Here is a 21,012-nt window from a genome sequence, read left to right on the forward strand (position 1 = left end):
GAGCTCTTTAGTTACTGAGTTACTAGATCTGCCACTTGAATAATTTCTGATGGGAACAAGAGAGATGGTGTCTGGTGATGGCCATTCATATTCAGCTCATGTTTGAACTTTTCTGGCTGGACCTCTGGATGATCCAGTTTACCAGCCTGTTTTATGGAAGCTGATCTTGCTCATCATCATGCCCACATGGATCCCAGGCTGTGATTATTCAGTTCTATTGTATGAACACATTGGAGAGTGGGTGAAGGCAAGGGAGGAAGAGGACCTGACCATCAGCCTTAGGTTCTGTTTTAACGTCATTCTCCACTAAGTCAATAATTTTCCAATTGACCTCAGAGAGAGCAGACAGAGACCATGTTTAATAAAAAGCCCTCTTGCTGATGTTTATGACAAAATGGAACCTCTGGTGGTTAGCTGTACCCAACCTAAGTAATTAATCTCTACACTTCAGTGCAAATCTCAGCTACTTGCAGAGGACATTTTCACCATTCCCTTATGACACAGAAATGACAGGAAGGTTCCTGATATATGCATCAGAAAGCAAACACAGCTCCTCTGACAATACCTGATCAATCTTCAGAACACCATATTGATGCTACCTGAATAAGTGTCATTGCTATTTATCAAATTTCTGCAGCCCACATAACACAAATTGTAGGAAGACTTTAATACGTGAGGAAACCTATCTAATCCTGTGGGCAAGCAATTTGTCTGAGATTTCTAACAGCAGGGAAGCTTTCAACTTTTGCCTCTTTGCACTCACCTAATTACCTGACTTTGTGCACCTAATTAACTTGTAATGCTGTCATCAAGGGAATCCATGATATTTCCAAACAATTTCGTGGCAGCCAAAGATGAGTCCTCTACAGAAAAGACACAATCTGCTTTCTAATTGCTGTGTCCATTTTGCTCTATTCCCTGTCTGTATTCTCTTTCAAAGAATCAGAAGTGAGGAGAAACAAAATTGAAGGAAAGGCAGAAGAAATGCCATGTACTCCTGAGACAGTATTGTGTAACACTGAATCCTAAAGAGATCATACATACATGAAACGTAGGTTGAAATTCCCCTCAACTTTCATTGCAACAAACAGCTTTTGATTATTTAGCTTCCCTTTACATCTGATGGATTTAACCAGGGCATATGAATTTCCACATCCTTTTTCCGTCCTTCCAAGGGTGGTTCTTGGGATGATGTTTTCTTGCCTGGCCAAAACATTTCAAGAACAAACTTCACTTGGCACCTTCCAGGGCACTTATGGACTCTTGTTCTTTAATATAGCATTGGGAGTCAGGAGTTTTGGGAACTATTTCTGTCTCTGGCACTAAACACTAGAGGAGGGACTCAAAAAAAAAGGCTCTGACCTATTAAAAGATAAACTCAAGTTTTCACCCAGACCTCCTCTACTGAGAGAATAGATACACTTGTGAATGTGTCATACTTTAAGTTAAGAAACTTGCCTCCAAGGTAAACACTGACTGTAGTAGTGCCTCTGTACTGCAGTCATGCTCTATGTGGAATGGAGACAATAAGGTTTATTAGGTATGATATGAGGGCAACCATGAAATTTTAGCTGCTAATTTGTGTCAAATATTTTTAAATCCCTGTTCAGGAAGCTAAATTGAATTTATTGCCATTTTTACCCTATATAAGAAAAAGCAGCAACCTGTACAAAACTTTTCTCCAATGAGAGAGATTTCCAGAGGAAAACTACAGGTACCTCTTCTGAGTCCAGACAGTGATTATTCATGTAAACAAAGACCAGGAGGATGGAGAGCTCTTGTAATTTATGCACAGCTGTGTAGGTTGTCGATAGTCACTTAAAGGTCTCAGTCTTGCCTTGCTCTTCTCCATTGGTGTGCATGAGGTGATGTGGGTGGCAGTGCAGTTGATCCAAGTGCAATGCTATGTGGTGCTTCTCAGGACTTCCCTCTTCCTCTTTTCACTTTTTTTAGCTTTTTAATTCTGGTGCACTAATTATGCTGCCCACAACAATGGGTTAATAAGTGTATTTTCTGTCTTCTCAGGACTAGCCTGTATTTTTCTGTCTCTGTCAAGTCTTTGCCTCACACCAATTTGCCTTTCTACTCTCATCATACCTCTTAAGACATGTTGAGTGATAATAATTCCTGGCAGAACTGGACTCCCAAGTTAATTTTTCTGTGGGTTTGTATTAAAACTCCCTAGTCTTGGTTATCCTGAACATTTTGAGCCAACAGTGCATTTTAGCTCCTGGCTGGGCAGTAGTAAGTAAATACAGCACCAGTCTGCAATCTTGTCCTTGCAGCTACCCACGATTAATCTCTTTCCACGCTAAGAATTGGCCATTTGTTCCTACTCTTTGCTCCTTATCTCTTCTCCAGTTTTTAATCCATGACAAGACTTTACCTTTCACCCCGGCCAAGTTTCTCAATAGGCTCTTGTGCCGGACTTTATCAAAAGCCTTTTGAGAGCCCTCTGAGTCCTCCCTGCTCTGCAGCTTTGTTAACCCTTTCAAGGGATCCAAGTTGTAAAACAAGAACCTGAGAGAAGGAAGATTATGGCTTGCAGGCAGTTTGCTGCTTGGCACATCTATCATCATTTTTGTGGGTTTTTTTTGCCAAATGGATTCCAGTTGAAGGAGGAATGTGGTTTATATTAACCTGCTTTTCTTGGGGGCAGTCTGGCTGTTTTCTCCTTCACATTTTGGGAAGGAGCAGGGGAAGGCCGCTCAGGACTTTATTTTAAATAATGGACTTATTTTGGCCTCTAGGTGTTTATGTCTGAACTCTGAAGTGACTCTGAAGTGACTGTTCCAGATCCCCAGCCTTGGAAACAGACTTGTACGTTGCCTGTCATGCCAATTGTGTACTCAGTCTAAAGGCACAACTTGGCTGCTTGAATGTGGCCCAGCACGATTTAGGATGGCCATGAGTAAGAGGTTCTGTGCATCATGGAACTGCTATGTAGGTAGGTACCAAGTGGGCACTGTGGGAGATCTGAGCAGTGCTGGGCAGACATGTGAAAGTGGGCATGACTTCAGAGCCAGAGTACACAGCTTGCAGCTTGAGGTTGGGCAAGAGGCCTCCAGAGGTCCCTTACAACTCCATTTTCTTGCATATGCTCTGATACAGTCTTAGCAACACTTGACACTCCCTGGCACTCTGCCTTCCCTCCAAAGTCATCTGCAAAGAGTGGGGCAGCAGCTCCCAGGCCTGCAGGGCACTTCCCATTGTGCAGCCTCAGCGGGTGACTGAGCAGAGCTGGCAGAAACCAGGCCCTTTTCTCAGTTCCAGAGCTTCTGTTTGCAGTGACAGCCCTTTGCCATTTTGCATAATCTTACTGAGTCCCTCCTGTACCCTATTTCACCACTGCATTGTGTCTCCTTTACTGTCACCATGTCGACTTTCCACTGATAATGTCCCATTTACTGTTGTCATTTCTCTGCTTCCACAGAAGCAGGTCCCTGGGGAAGGGTTCTCAACCCCACATGAACTAAGCCTGGTCACATCAGTGTCCAGTCCTCAGCCAGCCCTGAACCAGGGCTTTCCTTCCTGCATGTTCGTCCTGACAACTGTGTCTGGGCCTTTTGAAGCTTCACTTTGCAAGATGTCTATTTAAAAAAGCTGAAAACCCTCAAATCTCCAGAGCCTTGACTTAAAAGTAAGCTGGGCACATTCAGTATCTCTCAGGGCATAACTGACTGATGTCTCTGGCTTTTGCTGTCCTTTTTACCTGCTAGTTTGTCTGGATTAACATCATCATGGCAGGACTTCTGTTTTCTTGATACTGTTATCACCAAAAACTGACAGACAGAAGAGAATATAGGCAGTAAGGGACCCTTGGTATGTCTCCTTTTGCTTGTGTGGACCAAGACCACTTCCTTTTTCCCCTGCAGCCTTGATTCTGCTCTCCTTGCTTCATGCACCCATGCTCCCAGGGGCTCAGGCATACCTGCTTCAGAACTATTTCTTTTGTAAAGAAAATACCAAAATTATAAGTGCATCTAGGCAGGAGCTCTCTGGGTCCTTGGGGCAGACAAAGGCAATTTCACCATTTTCTTCCTCGGTTTTTTTGGGGTTTTTTTGTTGGTGGTTTTTTTTTATCTATTCCTGCCTGTAACATACATATATATAAATAATACACAAAGTACTTTGACTATAAATAAATATACAGTTTTTCTTTCTGTAGTACAGTCACCTTACAATGAATACAGCAGGAGTTGCAGAGCATGTACTGAAATCTCTGGCTTTCACAAGGCATCCCAGAATTCCCAGAAGTAAAAAAGTAAAAAGAAAAAAAAAGTAAGGGGAAATATAAAAACATTTTTCAGTCACTACCTATAATCCTTAGGGACATCAAAAGACTCTGAAAGGATCTGCTATATATAGTGAACAGTCTCAAGAAATACTGTCATTGAGAAATCAATTCCCAGCTCGTAAACAAGCAGCTAAAAGTTTACAAAGGAACACCTTCAACAGGGATCTATGACAGTCTTACAAATACAGCTGCCTCTCCCTAGGCAGATGCATTAAGAAAGCTTTAACCCTTCAGGCAGTGATCAGAAAACCCAGCCAGTCCTTGGACATGGTTTTGTTAACCATTTTCCTCCTTAGGAAGCAAACACCATAAACATTCTTGGGTGAGAGCCAAGGGCTGACTGAGGGCAATGGTTTTATCCCAAAGCTCTTGTTCAGGACACAAAGCAACACTGATGTTGTGTAAACACCATTTAAAGTTGCCAAAACAACAACTCTGACAACAGTGGATAATATAATAAATATAATATAATACAATATAATATAATATAATATAATTAATATAACTGTTTGAAAGGAGGCAAGATGTTCAAATCAGTGATGTCACTGCTCATGCCAGGTAGATTCCCTGAAGAAGAGCAAATCTGTTATCACCAGAGCACAGGGAAGTGCCCTCTGCAATGTGACCTCCTTGTTCCTTCACCTTTTGTCAGAGTATGACAACTTTTCATTAAATTTTGGCACTTAGTTATATTCATGTTCCAGCTGCTTTGCCTTTCTGAAACACTGCTGCTGACCAGGGATACAGCAGGTCATCAATTTTGCAAAATACCTGTATTTTTGGTAGGATTTTTTTTTACAGGAAGTTTCCTGACAGTTGTAAAAACAAATTGTTCTGATTATGTTCTGTTTTAACTTTTCTAACAGAATCAAAAGGGTTAATCTAAAGGAGAAAATTTGAAAGACTGGAAATTCACTTGCATACCACAGCTTCTTGAAGCCAAAAAAGAATTAACCAACAAGGTATGAAACCTGCTATAAAGCTGTACTACCCTGGCCAGTGAAGGATTAGTAAAAAAAGTAGGTAACATTTGCTGGAAGGGGAAAGGTTTTATACACAATGGGGAAACCAACCATCATTTCCTTAAATGTCAGCAGAGTTAATAATCACATAAAATATTTTTTTTTAAAAACCCTCTTCTGCACCTGAAAAAATAGAATACTGCTGTGGGATTCCTGCAGGAAGCATATGACTTAGGGTTAAATCCGAGTAAATCAGATTCTGCTCAGCTCAGCTTCAGAGCATCCAAAGAAAAAAAATGTGCTGCTTTCTTTTCCATAAAAACACTGCTTTTCCTCTATTTAATTTTGGGACTAACAAAAGGGGAAGATTGTATGAGTCAGAAGTAAATTGCTATCATATGAAATAATTTTTATTAATCTCACTCACCTCAGCTGTTTTCATTTGGCTTTCTTAAACGCAGTACAGAAAAACTTTATCCAACCTTGATGCTCTGGTGTCTCAGGGATTATATATCAAGCTCGTTTTAAATCACAGATTTAACACATCATGTGTTAGCTTTCACCACCTGATAAATGTTATGGGTTTCTTAATGAACTTGCAAAATTGGAACCACCAATCAATCGGTTCTCCAACTGTTGTTTGACTATGTGGCATTAAAGGCTGAATATTTTATTAACAAAAAGAAAACAACCCTTAAATTAAAATAAAAAACTTCACCCAAGAGCCCAACTGCATAATGCTCAACCTCAAATCCAGTTTGTGCTCCTGTCTTCAGAATACACAAATGGGGTAGTTTTAAAAACTAAAAAAGTTTGCTAGTAACACATTAAAGGTGGATCAGATTCAATCACCTGCTACAATCTAAGGATGTCTTTTTAAAAGGAAAACAATCATAGCAAGAGAGTTTCAGAAGCTGAAATAATAAAATGCTGAAACTGAGTGGAAATTCCCTAGAACTGTAGACACAGTGGTTGCAAGGGAATTTTGGAGGCCTCTTGCCCAGCCTCCTGCTCAAAGAAAGATGACAGACAGCTCTAGATTAGGTCAGTTGTGGCTTTGCTACCCACAAACCTCCAAAGACAGAGGCTGAGCTCCCTCTCTGCAACCTGTTCCAGTGCTGCACTACGTTCCTCATGAAATTATATTTTTCCTGCTGTCCTTCCCAAGCTGAAGACTGTCCATTCACCTCTCTTACTGCCTTGTGCTCCTGAGAAAGTTTTGGTTTTGGATATCATTGTTTATCAAGGACAAATGCTCAACTTCTCCTTTCACTCTCTTTTTCCAGACTAAATGAGCCCATAAGGGCAGATGTCCTTGACTGTGCACCTAGAAATGTGTTTTGACACTGGGGACCTAAAGAAGCCCAGGCGTGGAATTCCCATATGGAATGCAGCAGGCAATATTGGTTTAATGCATGGGCAGAAGAAGGTCCTACAGTCCTTTGGAGATGTGCCCAGGGTGGAAACCTCCAATGGGCCAAAAAAAATTGCACAGCCTTTTCCACAGAGCAGGGATGAGGTTGCTTCATGGAGAAGGGGAAGAGTTTGACAAGGCCATCATCTCTGGAGAAACTGCCTCCTGCCAAAACTTCCATTCCTCTGAAAGCATCTCTGCCCAATTAGCTTGTAATTTAATCTCCTGTGTTTCATCTCAGGGTGTTTCAGCTGCTGTGGGTTTTATTTGCACACACGTAGCTTGTAGTTAGAGGGATGCCAGCTCTCTGACAGGCCTAAGAGAACCAGCTGAATATTAGTCTGGTGTGGGCAAGCACCTGCAGCACAATAAATGCATCCCCTGATTTTCTAAAACTCCCTCTTTCATTCCCTGCTCTTTTCTCTCCCCTCACTAATTTTTCTGCATTTCTTCTTCTTTTTTTTTTTTTTCCTGGCTCTTCACTCCTCTTTTACAAACAAACACCTCTTTTTCCCCATTCTTGGTTTCTTTCCCCATCCTCTCTGCTCCCTTCCTCTACAGCTGTGCATGAAGCCTTGGTGCCAACATTTGAGCCCAGCGGGCAAACCCGTGCAGCTTCACATCCCAACTGCACTTGTGAACTGAAGGAAAAACTCCCACTCTCTGCAGCAAGCCTGTAAAGCCAAGGTGGATTTGTAAGGAAGATCTATGAGAGCTCATGACAGAAAGCACTCGCTACATGTGCACAAAACATCACAACAAGGGGAGGACAGCCAGCTCTCCGTGTTCCTGGGGACATGTTCTCTGTCACTGCCATGGTGGTATTTGTAGATTGCAGCACGTTTGTCCATAATTTACACATGTCAGGCAGCCTGACTGGGGCAGCCAATCTTACCAGGCAAGCAGATGTCCAGAAATCCTGACATATCCACTGAGCACGGGAACATCTGTGCTGTAGGGTCAGAGCAGTCAGATGGAGACTCCTGGAAGCCACGGGGGACCCTGCGTTGTGGCAGTAACATCAGCTACTGTGTGACCCCAGAATAGAGGGTCTGGAGGGCACATCCCTGTGCTCCTCCAGCCTTTTGTAGCTATAACCAGCAGACAGTGTCAGGGCAGAAGAGGAGACTGAGGAGATTTTATCTGTGCCAGAGGCTTGTTGCTGTGGATGTTACTACATTTTTCGTGCCTGGATTTGCTACTTTCAGCGTGGAGATCATGTTCCCTCTCTGCTTCTCTATTCAGATCATCAGCAGTGATGTTGACAATTTCTTGGTGTCCTTTAGACCCAGCAGAGACACAATCTTCAATTGCACACCCCCCGAGTGATGAGGGAAGCCTGTGGCACAGTGCGAAAGCACATGGCATTTCTTATTTTTTCTGGACTGAAAATAAGCAGGTTTATTCATATAGATCTGAGGACTTTTTAACCATTCTGGAGGAAGAAAAGTGCCCTAAGCCTAAATTTCACAGAGTCCCAAGTAATTGATACTGAACAAGGAGGATATGATGCCAAAGCCTCGGGATGGCTGTCAGAGTCAGTGGTATTGACTCTTCCTTCTCCAGTGTCCTGGCAGCAGCAACTCCTGTGCAGCAGAATCCTCACTGCCATCTCAGTCCCTGTGCAAAGCACTCTCCCATCTCTAAAACCAGAAGGGCTCAGTCTGGAGAAGCTTTGGTCAGAAAAGAGTCTTCATCGCCATCCTGTTCTCAGTTGTGACTGAAACTTTCAGACGTGGGGATTAGGATATGAAATTCCCAGCACTGATACTGACACCACATTTACAGGATCTAAGGCAGGGCCAGTCTGCAAAGCACTGTGACATATTTACCCAATAGGGACAGCAAAGCAGGGAATTAATGCATCTCCCTGTAGCTTCCCCAGAAGAGTTATTATGGTATTGTGGGTGACATCCTTAACACCAGATGAGTTTTCCTGGGGAACCAGGGAGCTAGGAGTAAAACTTCACCATATAGCTGACAACAGACAGGCTGCAATCACCATCCCAAACTTCCTAAATCCAGCAGCCTTGCTCGTCACAATGGCTGTCACTGGAGAAGGTGGGAGACAGACCATGGCAAGGGCTAGGGGACACTTTCAGCCTCACCAAGTTTTGTCACAGGCCACAGGTATCTTGTGCTGTCAACAGGCCACAAACCCAGTGCATTGCAAGGCAAAGGCTCTGGGTTAGACACACGTCCAGGACAAAGAGAGACTGATTGGGTCATCTGATACTGCTGCCTCTTCCCTGATCTCTTCACTGGCATCTGTCAGCACCATACTCCAGGGAAACCCCTGATAAAAGGTCTCCACTCCCATCACCTTTCCCAGGCCAGATTTGGGGAATCCAGCCTCCTCAGATCAGTGTTCATGTTTAGTCTTCAACTGCAGTAGAAGAGGCTGTGTCTTCATAAAGGAGCACCAAAGGGAGCCTGGATGGCTCTCCTCATGTTGAGGAGCTCCTCAGCAACTCCTAAACCAGGGAGAGCTAAAAATAAATGGCACCTCTATTTCGAGACAAGCATGCTTCTGTTTTCTTACCTGGGTCTTGCAGAGAGGCAGGATGCTCTGCTGCTGACATGTAGGGTCCAAGTCTGATCCAGCTAAAACTCTCTTTTAACTGCCATAAAGAAAAGATTGTATCTATTATAGATATAACTATTTTTATCATTGATAAAAGGTATATGTAACTTTGCCAATGTGGAAAAATAAGCATGACTTTGCCCAATTTTTTCTCTCTGATCTTAATATTCTGCATTTTTTATTCTCTCAAACTCTTGGAATAAGAGGGAGAGGTTGTCCTGCATTGTGTCACCACTGTTTTGTGATGGCCTCTTCTGCAGCATATTTGGGGCTCCTTAGAGGAAAAGTGTCACATGAAGGAAACCACCTCAGACAGGGCTTTCAGAGAGATACATGTGCCACTCTTGACAACGTTATATTAATAAATAGTCCCTTCCCATCCTAGTCCCAGGGAAGAGCTCTTTCCTAGATGGGAATGCAGCTTTCCATGTCACAAGCTGAACATCTGAAATTAGCTGAGGGGTTTGAAGTCTTTGCCAGCAGTGCTCAAACAGCATTACCTCCTGGCAGGGTGCCTGGGCCCTCTCTGTGCCTGCTAGAGAGCCACAGCTGGCAGTGGCTGTTAACCCTTAAGGCCATCCCCTGATCCCCTGGCCAGCACAGAAAGGGATGGGGAGCCTTGGCTCGAGAGGTGGACCAATGCAAACTGCCTCAAGTTCAACAAAGCCAAGGGCACAGTCCTCCACCTGGGTCATGGTAATTCAAAGTTGATAAGAGGATTGGAGCACCTGCCCTGCAAAGACAGAAAGTTGGGGCTGTTCAGCCTGGAGAAGAAGGTTGCATGGAGACCTCATAGTTACCTTCCAGTGTCTGAACAGGGTGTACAGGGAGGCTGGAGAGGGACTCTTCAGGAGCTCTAGTGACAGGACAAGGAATAAGGGATACAAATTGAAAGAGGGAAAATTTAGGTTAGGTATTAGAATGAAACACTTTAACATTCTACGATTCTGTGTCCTCAGTCAAAGCCAAACCTGCTCAATGAGCCCTGTGGAACAGCCAGCAGCTATTGATGTGCTGGAGAGGAGCAAACAGACACACCAGGTCCCATGAGGCCATGCCAGAGCCACACATTCCTGCTGTAGTTGGAGAGACCCCAGAGGAGAAGCAGGTCTGTGCTGTTACATGCTTTAGAGATGCAGTCCAGGGAATTTGTCATCCCAAAGAGTCTAGCACAGAGGAGGGACTTATAAGAACTGCTGGCATCTCAGCTTCACTTGATTCTGTTTTTTAAGGACAAGGAGTGTCCACAAGCAGCATAACTTGAGTCATTGAATACACCCTCAACAGCAACTAGAGACTGAAATAACAGTGGGAATACCTTTGTTTCTCCCCTTGCAGGGATCTGTTTGGGATCTCTACTCTCCAGCCGCCTTGGCTCAATCGCTGTTCCTGTCCTCTGCGAGGGAGAGTCTCTGTCTCTCCATGACACAAGGCCTGACTGCCACACACAGCTTCCCTCCCTGCCTTCTCTCCCATTCCCTGTTCGATAATGCTAAATATTGACTCATCCCAGGAATTTATTTCATCCCATGCTTGATTTCACATCTCATACCCAAGAGAAGCTCTGCATGTGTCAGAGCTCATCAGAAATCCATGATTCTTTCAGATGCCTAATAACAAAATGACTGTCTCTGACTTGTTCCCCGACCAGACATTTTCCTCATGCACCAAAGTTAAATCTTCCCTCTGAAACACATCTTTATGAAATAAACTTCCAAGTGCCACTAGCTCCTAACTCCTCTGTGCCTCTGCTTCCCCCAGCCTTGGTGTCCTCCTCTGATGTCTCCTCCTTTTGCTGCCACGGTCAGAGCAGGCTGGTGGAGGCATTGGCCTGACACTGCTGGGCAGGCAGGTGGGATGACACAGACACTTCTCAGCCCCACTCCTGACTCCTCTTTCCACGCTCGTCACAGTGACAGGTTGATGTGGTGTGGGTGGGCTGGGAGACAGCAGCACAGATGGGAGACCCAGACAGCCCTTTCAGGAGCACAGCAGTAGGGCAAGAAGCAAGAGGATTCCTGAAGAGTGTTGAAGCTGCAGGGGAACTGCAACCACAACTGGGAAACACCAGTGAACTTGCATAAATCACACCACATGCCACATTTATTCCTCTAGTGCTCACAGAAATGGCAGAGCCCAGCTACCCTTTGGAGTTTACTGGATTGCTGCTGGGCTAACAAGATTCATGGGAAAAATTAAAAATTGATCAGATGAGCTAAAACATTGTGTTCTGCTGGAAAAAAAAAGTTGGTGTCAAGTAATTTTGCAAGTTGGAAAAGTATTTTTTTGAACCACACTTGACATTGCTGAACACATATTGTTTTGCAGCTGGAGTGGGGTGACAGGCAATTGCTGCATTCTTGAAATGGAAGTGAAACATTTCAGTTGGACACACTGGGATCTTTCTTCAGGTTTACAGCTGAAAAACACTTTGGTGATTGTGGCTTTTAATGGCAACTCATAACAGATTTATTATTCTTTTTCTGACACCCTAACAAATTTCACAGGGAGAGAAAACCACACTCTGCCAAGCTCTGGCAACATGCACTCAGGGGCCAGGCTTTGTACTGCAGGGAAGGCTGTAGTGTGTGCAGCTAGAACGAGGGCTACCCAAAGCCCAGCTGTGCAACTGCTTGTTAAACCCAAACAGTCACATTAACAGTCAATAATCAGATCAGCTGGAGCTGCTCCAGTCTCAAACAGTGACACCTTGGAGTCTGGGTGCAAGTGTCCCCACCAGACACTGCCTACCTGCACCAGGGTCTGGTTTTGCAAGGCAGAGCCAGCATGGGCTCCATTCAGCTGCCTGTGCAGAGGCACAGAGCACTATTGAGGGTGCTCTGTGGGCACTGGGCCATCTGCAGGGGACTGGTGGCTGTGAGAGAGGGCCTGGGGCACATTCCTGCCCATACAGAGCAGCTGGACACCAGGTAGGCTGTGAAATGGCATCACCTTCCTCTGTTTAGGCAAGAACACTATAAATCCTGTCCTCATCTGCTTAAAGACAAAATGCTTCTCTACCCAAATGTTACTGGAAGAGTGAGATTATGGCTGTGTTCATATCCTTTCCTGTAGAGCTTCTCCCCACTGCCAAGGCAGCTGGATCTGGACAGCAGATCCCATCCATTTCCTGACATTAAGCACCATGATTTAACTGGACACCTAATGTAAGGCTTCTAAATTCAGACCAAAGTTCTTGCAGCGCCCCAGCACTTACCACCCCAGCATCAACACTCTGGAAGGAGATTTCAATGGCTGACAACTTGATCTCCCCCACACAATGAGGCAAGGCTGGCTTAGGAGAAGAGGTAAAAGTTTGCATAGTGCCTTGGGTTGAGAAGCACAAGCAGTCTTGGAATGTCCTCTGCAAAGGTCATCTGCCCCCAGGCTGAGGAGGTGGACATCCCTGGAGGACGCTGTCCCCAGCATGATTTTTACAAGGATTTACAACCATAATTTAGAATGGAGATTGCCTCTGGTAGAAAAACTAAGCATTATCAGCAGTACAGTAAAATATCCTGGGAGTCTCTGAGCATCAGGGCAGGGCACAAGGGAGGCAGGGTGCTGGGTCCTTCAAACAGCTCCTTTTCTGTGGGAAAAATTGATTTTTAAAATTAAGGCACTGATTTTCATTTGCCTCTCATCTGAGTGACTTGCTGGGGTGGGTCAGTTTTGCTTTGGTCTGCTGGAAGGGACAGGCAAGCTGGGACTTGCTCTGCTCAGTCTTACTCATCTGGCATCTTGCTATCGCACTTCTCTCCTGGCTGGACCAGCTGTTCCCTACAATCAGCCCCTCTGAGATAGCAAAATGAGCTAAACGTGCTGCTCCCAGTGTGTCCCTCCAGCCTACAAACAGCTTCGTGCCTGCCACAAGTGATGGAGGGAAGTCCCTGAGCAGGATGCTGATTCCCCTTGGGGCCTCTGAGACGTGTAGGGAATTACTGAAAGCAGAAATTAAGATTTCAAAACTTGTCCTCAGCACTGGGCACCCAGGAGGGCTTTGGTGTAGACTCAGCCATAAAGAAACCAAACCTCACCATGGCATGGATGTAGTGTCTGGGGGCTGACTTGCCTTTTGTCCTTCTCCTGTCCTCCTTTTCCCAGAAGGTGCAGGACATCTGGCCCAGGTGACCTTCTGTGACAGAACACCAGTTACATAAACTCCCACCTACAAAGAGGAAAGGAAACCAGTGGGAAAAGCCCAAGGAGAGCAGATTTGCACCTTCTTCCTACAGAAAAGGGAGGAAAAAGGTATCCAGGCATGTTCCCCCAGAAAGATTTACTACCAGCCCAGACTGCCTTGCTCCAGGAATGTTGCACAGGCTTTTGTACTGATCAAAGACAAAGCAAAAGCCTTGCAGGACAGATTCTACTACACTTCCTTCCCTGTCCACAGCACCAGAAGCAGCCAAAACTACCAGGAAGCTCAAAGCCAAAGACACAGGTTGTGTCCTCCCTTGGGAAGCCTCCTGGAGAAGTCAGGCAGTAGCAATGCCACTGAGAACCATGGCAGAAACATGCTGCAAATCACAATGGTTGCAACAAAAAGATGAATCTCTGAGTTTCAGATGGGTCTTGACTTGTTTAGCTTAGAGAAGAAAGCTAAAATGCCAAAATACTGTGATCTTCCAACACATAAAAAGGTTAGTGGAAAGCTGGAGATGGTTGCTGGAAAGTTGGTCATTGTCCCTCAGTTCCTGACAGGAGGACAAGAGATAATCAGAGTAATATCCAGCAAAAGTGACTCAAGTTAGACATGACAAGTAACTAAAAGGAGATTTAAACACCAGACAATAAAACCAGAGATTAAGTTACTGAAAAAAGCTTCAGACTCCCCATCTGTAAAGGTTTCTAATGATAGATCAGACTATGACCTGGAATAGTATGGAAACACTTACTCCTTACTTGATGAAGGAAGTCTTCATAAATTCTGGCCTCATCTCAACCAGAAATGCTGTTTTAGAGGCTGAACATGGGAAAACAGATGAATAAAAACTACTTTGAGAAATCACTGCCCACAAGACCGAGTCATTCTATGAAATATGACATCCCAACATTTTGTTCTTTACTTACTTTCCATCTCCTGTATTCCAGTTATGTTTATTGGTCAGTCACTCACCCTGCCTTTCTGTCCTCCCCCTTTTCCCAAGCCCTGGCCATGCTTTTCCCCAGAGCTGGCCTGCTACATGATATTTAATAGGTATTTTTAGTACATGCATCACCATGGCATCTCCTCCCACCTAACAATGCTGAAGTCAGGACCTGGTCATGCTGCGATGTGAACCTGTGGTTCCCAAGAGTGGGAGCATGAGCTGCTGAGCTGCACTTTCCAGATTACAAAATTTACTGAAACTTCAGGGCTAGACTGATTGATGGATGCTTCCTGAAGCCTGCAGATATGGCAGTGACCTCGTGCTGGTAGCAAAGGCCAGCTGATCTTTCAAGGTGCTCACACTTGAAACAGGTGGATGAAATCCGTCCTCACCCCAGCAGAAAAGCTGTAAGCACTGAGCCTGTTTCAAAGTGGCATCCAGTGACCTCCTGGTAGCCAAGTGCTGAACCAGCTGGAAAGGTCAATAGCATATCAGCCAGAACAGCTGGATCTAATAGAAAATGAGTCAAGATGATACATAGCTGCCATTGCAGAAATAACAGGTGTCATCTGGGCCGGCTGTACCACCGTGTTGATGTGCTAAAACAACTGAAAAGAGACTTGCACGACCACAGCACATCACCCTCTTCCCAGCCACTGAAACTGAGATCACCCACAGATGTTACACACAGATTTACACAAAGACCAAGTTTCTGCACATGGCAGAGACAAGGCAGATCCCATGACAAAGCATGGTCTTGAGAAGGGCTGTTTGCAATGAGGGATATAGAGATGGAGCAGATTGCAAGGTAGTAGATATAACCTGCAGTTTTGATTTACCTTAAGCCTCTGAAGTGTCCATCCCAAGCAACATCACTGCTGCTATCCTGGATCAGGCTTGCCTAAACCCCACATTATTCATGTCACCTTCTCTGCTGTAGTTGAAGTGATAGCGATGTTTGCAGCTTTAAAAATAATAATAGTAATAAAAAGCAGCTGCTTAGCTCAGAGCATCTTTTATTGCCCAAATTAAAGGAGGCTCATGGGAGCAAGGTGAGAAAAGCAGGTTGCAGGGAGCAAGGCTAGGAAGCCAGGAAGTCTTTCTGGGGGCCCTGTGATGCTGTACTAGCATCACCTTGCTCCCAGAGCTGTAAAAGGGATTAACTTAACAAATTTAGAAAAAGAAGGCTAAAATATGAGTCTAAATTAGGAATCAGAATCCCTCTGGTAAATTGCTGAGTTCGCTCCCCGCTGTAGAGAGACAGTGGTGTCGGGGGGAGTGAGCTATTTTCTGGAGATGTACTGGAAATAGCACAGGGTAGTCAGGGAGCAGCAGAGGGTGAGCAGCAGCAAGGGAACCTGTGGACCCCCAAAAGCTTTCCCACCAGGTTGGGCACCCCAGAATACACTGGGAGGATACAGCAAGAACCAGGTGGGGATGGGATGGGGTGGGATGGGATGGGATGGGATGGGATGGGATGGGATGGGATGGGATGGGATGGGGAAGGCTGTTTTCTCAGTGCTGCTGATTCAAGGCTCCAACCCTCAGCAAAAGCAAAGCACTGAGCCTCAAGCCTTGGTGTGCCACTCATGGAGGCACAGCGGAGTTCAGGGAGTGCAGACCCAAAAGTATGGAGCTTCTTGCAGCCCTGTGACTTATGGCACTATCTCAGCACCACATCCCAGCCACTCTGCCCCCCCAGTGTGCAGGCAGTGATGAGCAAAGAGTTGTCTGGCAAAGCAATTACTGCCAGGCTCAACATGCTGCTGCCAGTGCAGAAATTGAATTTTGAAGCAGTCAGGAGCATTCCCCCAGGGAGCACCAATGGGTGGATGGGGGACAGCAGGAAGGAGGCTTTTCTTACCAGGCTTCAATCCTCACTTCAACATGCTGAAATCAGACACTAAGCCTTGAACTCAAATCCTCTGATCTTCCCTTTTGTGTTCAGCACTGCTTTTGGTCTTTCCCTTACAAAATCTGTTTGTCATAGCCACACAAGATACCTCCTTGGCATCTAAATAATTTGTCCTGAATTTTGAGATGACTCTGCCTCTTGCAGAGGGCATGACAGAAAGGTGATGGACATCAGGGAAGTCAAAAAAAGCCATAGAGGAGACTGGGCCTAAGAAATTAAGCTAAGTAAAACCAGCTTTCCCATGTGGAAAAAAGTTAAAAGCCTCAAACCTAATTCCTTGGTCATTGTTAAACCCAGGAAATCATCACCAAACCCTAGGGGTTTATATCACTACTTTTTTTTTTCTCCCAGGAACAGCAGACTGGCACGTAGAGCACTACCTTGTAAATGAGTAACCATTCCTTCTGGAGGTGTTTACAATAGAGACACATGAAGAAGGGCTGGTTGTTAGAAGGGTTTTGATGAAATCACATGAAGCTGATGAGTTCAAGCCTTGTGCCTGTCTGGATGAGAACACCAGGAGGGAGGATGACATCGGAAAGCCTCTGTGCTTTCCCAAAGCAGGGAGGGAAGGGAGGGAGGCACAGAGTTTCCGTACTGCACCCATTCCTGTGCATGGGAGGTTATGTGTGATGCTTGTCCTGGTGATGCATTGTAAAAATCCTTAGGGCAGACCTTTTCTGGACCTTCAATATATTTCCCACTGAGCATTCCTGAGCACTGGTCCCTCGTTGTAAGAAAGCATATGGTCAAGTCTGGGAAATGAAATCCCTGGCTGTCTCACCTGCTCTCAAGTTCTGTGTTTCCAATGCCCAGCAGGGGCTGCAAGCAGCTGAGCCCATGCCAGGTCCCAGACCCACATTAGGACTGTGCAGGTTTATCTGCATTTCCAAGGACTGTGCCTGAGAGCACTCTCCTAGAGAAGCTGCAGACTCTGGGCCTCAAAAGTGACAGAGCCCAGGGCTGCCGCGGGGCAGTGTCACACAGTGCTTCACTGCACGGGCACTGTCCTGTCTCCTCCCTGACACCCACAGCACAGCCTGCAGCCTCAGCCAACCTCATGCCTGAGGCACTGGCCTCTGGAGCAGGGAGGAGAGGAGTAACTCTTCCATATCTCTTTGCTTTCCTACAGGACCCCTCACTTTGCACATGAGCTCGTTCACCCCCTTGCAGTGACAGGGGAAGAAGAGGCGGCCCAGGCGAGGTCCCCGTCCCTGGGGTGGCAGTGACAGTGACAGCGACAATGCCGTGTAGTACTCGGGAGGGCCACTGGAGGTCTGTGTGCATTTGCTTTCTCCCGCTCCCTGCACAGCGCTGCTCGGTGCGGGATGAGCCCCGCTCGTGGTCCCTTAGCCCGGCCAGGACAGCGCGCCCACCTCCCCGGGCCAGCCCTGTCCCCTGCGGCGGCTCCGCTCCCCTCTGAGCATCCCAGCGCAGCCTTGGGCTCCCTGGCTCCCTCTGGCTCCCTCTGGCTCCATGGTGCGGCAAAAATCCAAGAGCAAAGCCCGAAAGTGGGGAGATTAGCTCGCCTGGCTGCTCTCCACGCAGGAGGCACCTCCTGCAGCTGAAGCTGCACCGTCTCTCTGTTTCCCAAGGAGCTACCGGCACCTTTCCCAAGTTTGGAGTGAATTCACCCTCGGGCCAGACCAGCACGAAGCTGTCTCCCTTCGGGACATGCAAACCTCCTTCCTTTCCCTGGCTGGCAGGGACCATTGACTGGGTGATGTTGGTATTCTCACAATAATGCTCATTTTCTCCAGGGTCACAGGTTGCTACTTTCTGAAGACACCTGCTGTCATCCAGCCCCTGCAGCTCCAGTCCTGCACCTCTTGCTGCATCAGTTGCCCTGACTTTGTTTTTAATCAAGTTCAAACTCATTTGAGAGTTTGAGTTTGTGTTTGCACAGTGGTTTCATTCTGGGAAGGTGCTCACCCACTTTCCCAGCTGGACAAACAGACAGGCACAGCAGCTCTCTGACACAGAGGGAGCAGCTCAGCACCAACAGTGAGGATGCAGGATCACAGGTGACTCAAGGCTGGCTCACTTTGGCTCAGTTTCAGCCCAATTTTATCCATCTACAATGGCAAGATGGGCTCTTCCCTGCCCTGGCCTCTGTGGGGTGCCAGGCTGTGCTCATTGCTCTGGACTGTGATGCCATAGGATGTCACTGCATTTTTTTAATTTGCCCAGTGCAATCAACATAGCAACTTCACCATTATGAAAAATCCACTCGATCTTTTAGGACTTCAATTTTAAAGAAAATATGGCACCCCAAGACTACAGCACTCCCACTACAGCAGAATCAGAGCAGCACACACAGAAAACCAAACAAACTTTTCAGCAGACCCCAGGTTGAAGTTGCTCTAGCTTTGTCTACACAAGGAAAATGGGGACTCCTGGTACTCCAGACAGGTCTGCATCTAACACTGGAAACCAGTGACATGTCCTGCTCCAGCAGGCCTGTCCTCCTGCCCCACCAGTGAACTTTGAGGTGGAACCTTCCTTGAGCAGATGTCCAGAGTGCCCTTTGCTGGGGACACATCTGAGCACTGCTGCCTGTGGCCAGCTCAGAGTCTGCCCAGGGCTCCCCAAAAACCCCTTTGTAGACCCTAACTGATGATGCCAAACACCTCTCCCCATGCTCACACTGGCCTCAAAGAAGATGCTGGGCTCCTGGATCTCTGTGGAAAAGAGAACCAAGCATCAGGCAGCTGTGGGAAGTGGAGTTTTAAGAACCTGAGGTCCCCCAGACAGAGAAGGGAGGATCAGTCAGATGCCTCTCTCTTTGACAGGTGTTGCTTCTCCAGAAGGAGCCCAGGTCTCTGTGTCATGTGGATTGAGTGTCCCTCACCCCATGAACAGAGGGAAGGGGACCTGTGGTCTGTCTCTAGCAGCACTGGGGCCTGGAGGCATCACTGAGCAGGAAAACTGGAAATACCTGAAAATTTGCCTCAGCTCCTTGCTGAAAGGCATTATGCAATGAAAGGAAAATCCCAGCCTGGATCAAGCACTGGAAAAACCAGTGTAAAATCAGCTCTGACAAGAACCCAATCCATATAGGGGATGATCTATATTGCCTCCCCTGAGGCTACACATACATTGCTATTGGAGGAGTTGGGGCATTGCTGGACCTTGCAAGCATCTACAGGGCAGCCTTGCAAGCCAAGCTGAAAATGTGACTTTCCTTTGTTCAGCAGCAGAACTGACTCTCAAATGTAGCTAGAAAAACTTCAAGTAACCTTGCCACACCTCCTCCTGCCTTATCATTGCAGAGCTCATCTTGAGCCAGGTCATTCAGTAGTCATATTTTGAGGCTTTTCTACCCGTGGCTGGTTTGACATCTAATTTTCCTCTCCTTGCTACAGAATATCCTCATACCTTCTCTGCTCCAATTTTCTTCCTATTTTCCTTGTTTTACCTCCCCTTGGTCCTTTTCAGACTCCTTCTCCCCTGCCTGCCATTAGGCTGCAGTGCCTGCCATGTGGAGAGTAAATAGGATGCTCCTCATTCAAGTCCCATCATAAAGCTACAGCTGTACTTTGGTGATGGTTAGTTAAAACAATCATTGTTTGAAACACCAGCAAAATAGCTGTTGGTCAAAAGTTCAGTCATTAACCTCATGTTCTCCCCTTCTTCCTTAGCAAAGATGCATACACATTGACAGAGTTGTTCATGATACAGCAGATTTTGTAATAGTGCTGCCCTGCTGACCCAAGCAGGTAGCCAAAATTCAGGTGGCTGGAGGTTATTTACAGCAAGAGAAGGAACTGACCGTGGAGGCAGGTAATTTTCCAAAGTGGTGTTGCTAATTTACAAAGGTGGTGCAAAGTCCTGTGCTGAAAACCCCAAGAAATGAGCATTTCCTGGCTCACACCACCTGTGTAATTCCCACGTGCATAAGAGCTCTCATGCTCTCAGCTTTTCCAGGACACATGTAGCCCTGTGCCCTCCTTCATGGCATCGTGCTCCCAACACAGGCCCTGGACAGCCTCTCCCACACATCACAGAGCTTTTCTCTGCTTGCACAGTTCTGTCTCCTGCAGCTAATTGAAATGAAAGTATCTGGTAACATTTGGGGGAAAAACCCAAACATTTTTTTTTAAATCTAAGCTTGCAGCAAAAATATTATATGGAAGAAAGATATGTTGTCTCCCCAGGACTTCATATCCAGTGTCAGAAAATACTACTCCTTAAATGAAGATGCTTTAACTCTCCATAGAATCATAGAATGGTTTGGGTTGGAAGGGACCCTAAAGATCATCCACTTCCAATCCACTGCCATGGATAGGGACACCTTCCACTAGAGCAGGTTGCTCAGAGCCCCATCCACTCTGGGCCTTGAATGCTTCTTTGTTTGAAAGTATTCCTGAGGGCTGCACTGAGATGCTCTAGATAAATCACTGAGTAATTGCTACATAGCTCAGAGTTTAATGTTGCTTTGATCTAGAATGGGGTTTCTTCACCACAGAGGTTATTGTACACTAAATGTACATGCAAGTTCCAAAATCCCCATTCGACAGAAGATAAAGCCAGCCGTGGGTGTGCACGCTGTTTGGGAAACATTTGTATTTAATTCACAACCCACAAAATTCTTTCAGCCCAAAAAAGTTGTAGGAAGAGATTAATCTTCAGAGATCCCCCAGGGAGACTTACACAGCTGAGCTACTCACCCTGAACTCCTTTACATATAAACTTAACTGATTTTAGAACATGATTCATTCGATCTATTTGAGATCCACATTGGGTT

The 21,012-nt window shown here is 46.0% G+C and overlaps 1 long non-coding RNA gene across 1 annotated transcript; it reads left to right on the forward strand.

Annotated features, from left to right (window-relative positions):
• The first annotated feature begins 2,812 nt into the window (after positions 1 to 2,812).
• LOC146438723 (uncharacterized) lies at positions 2,813 to 9,997 on the forward strand. Its single transcript, XR_014851905.1, has 3 exons — positions 2,813 to 2,947; positions 5,164 to 5,259; positions 6,546 to 9,997. It is a non-coding gene; the product is annotated as an uncharacterized LOC146438723 (long non-coding RNA).
• Positions 9,998 to 21,012: the final 11,015 nt, after the last annotated feature.

Source organism: Lichenostomus cassidix, chromosome 4 (assembly GCF_008360975.1).
Source record: "Lichenostomus cassidix isolate B80296 chromosome 4, HeHo_3.0, whole genome shotgun sequence".
In the NCBI taxonomy this organism is placed as follows: Eukaryota; Metazoa; Chordata; class Aves; order Passeriformes; family Meliphagidae; genus Lichenostomus; species Lichenostomus cassidix.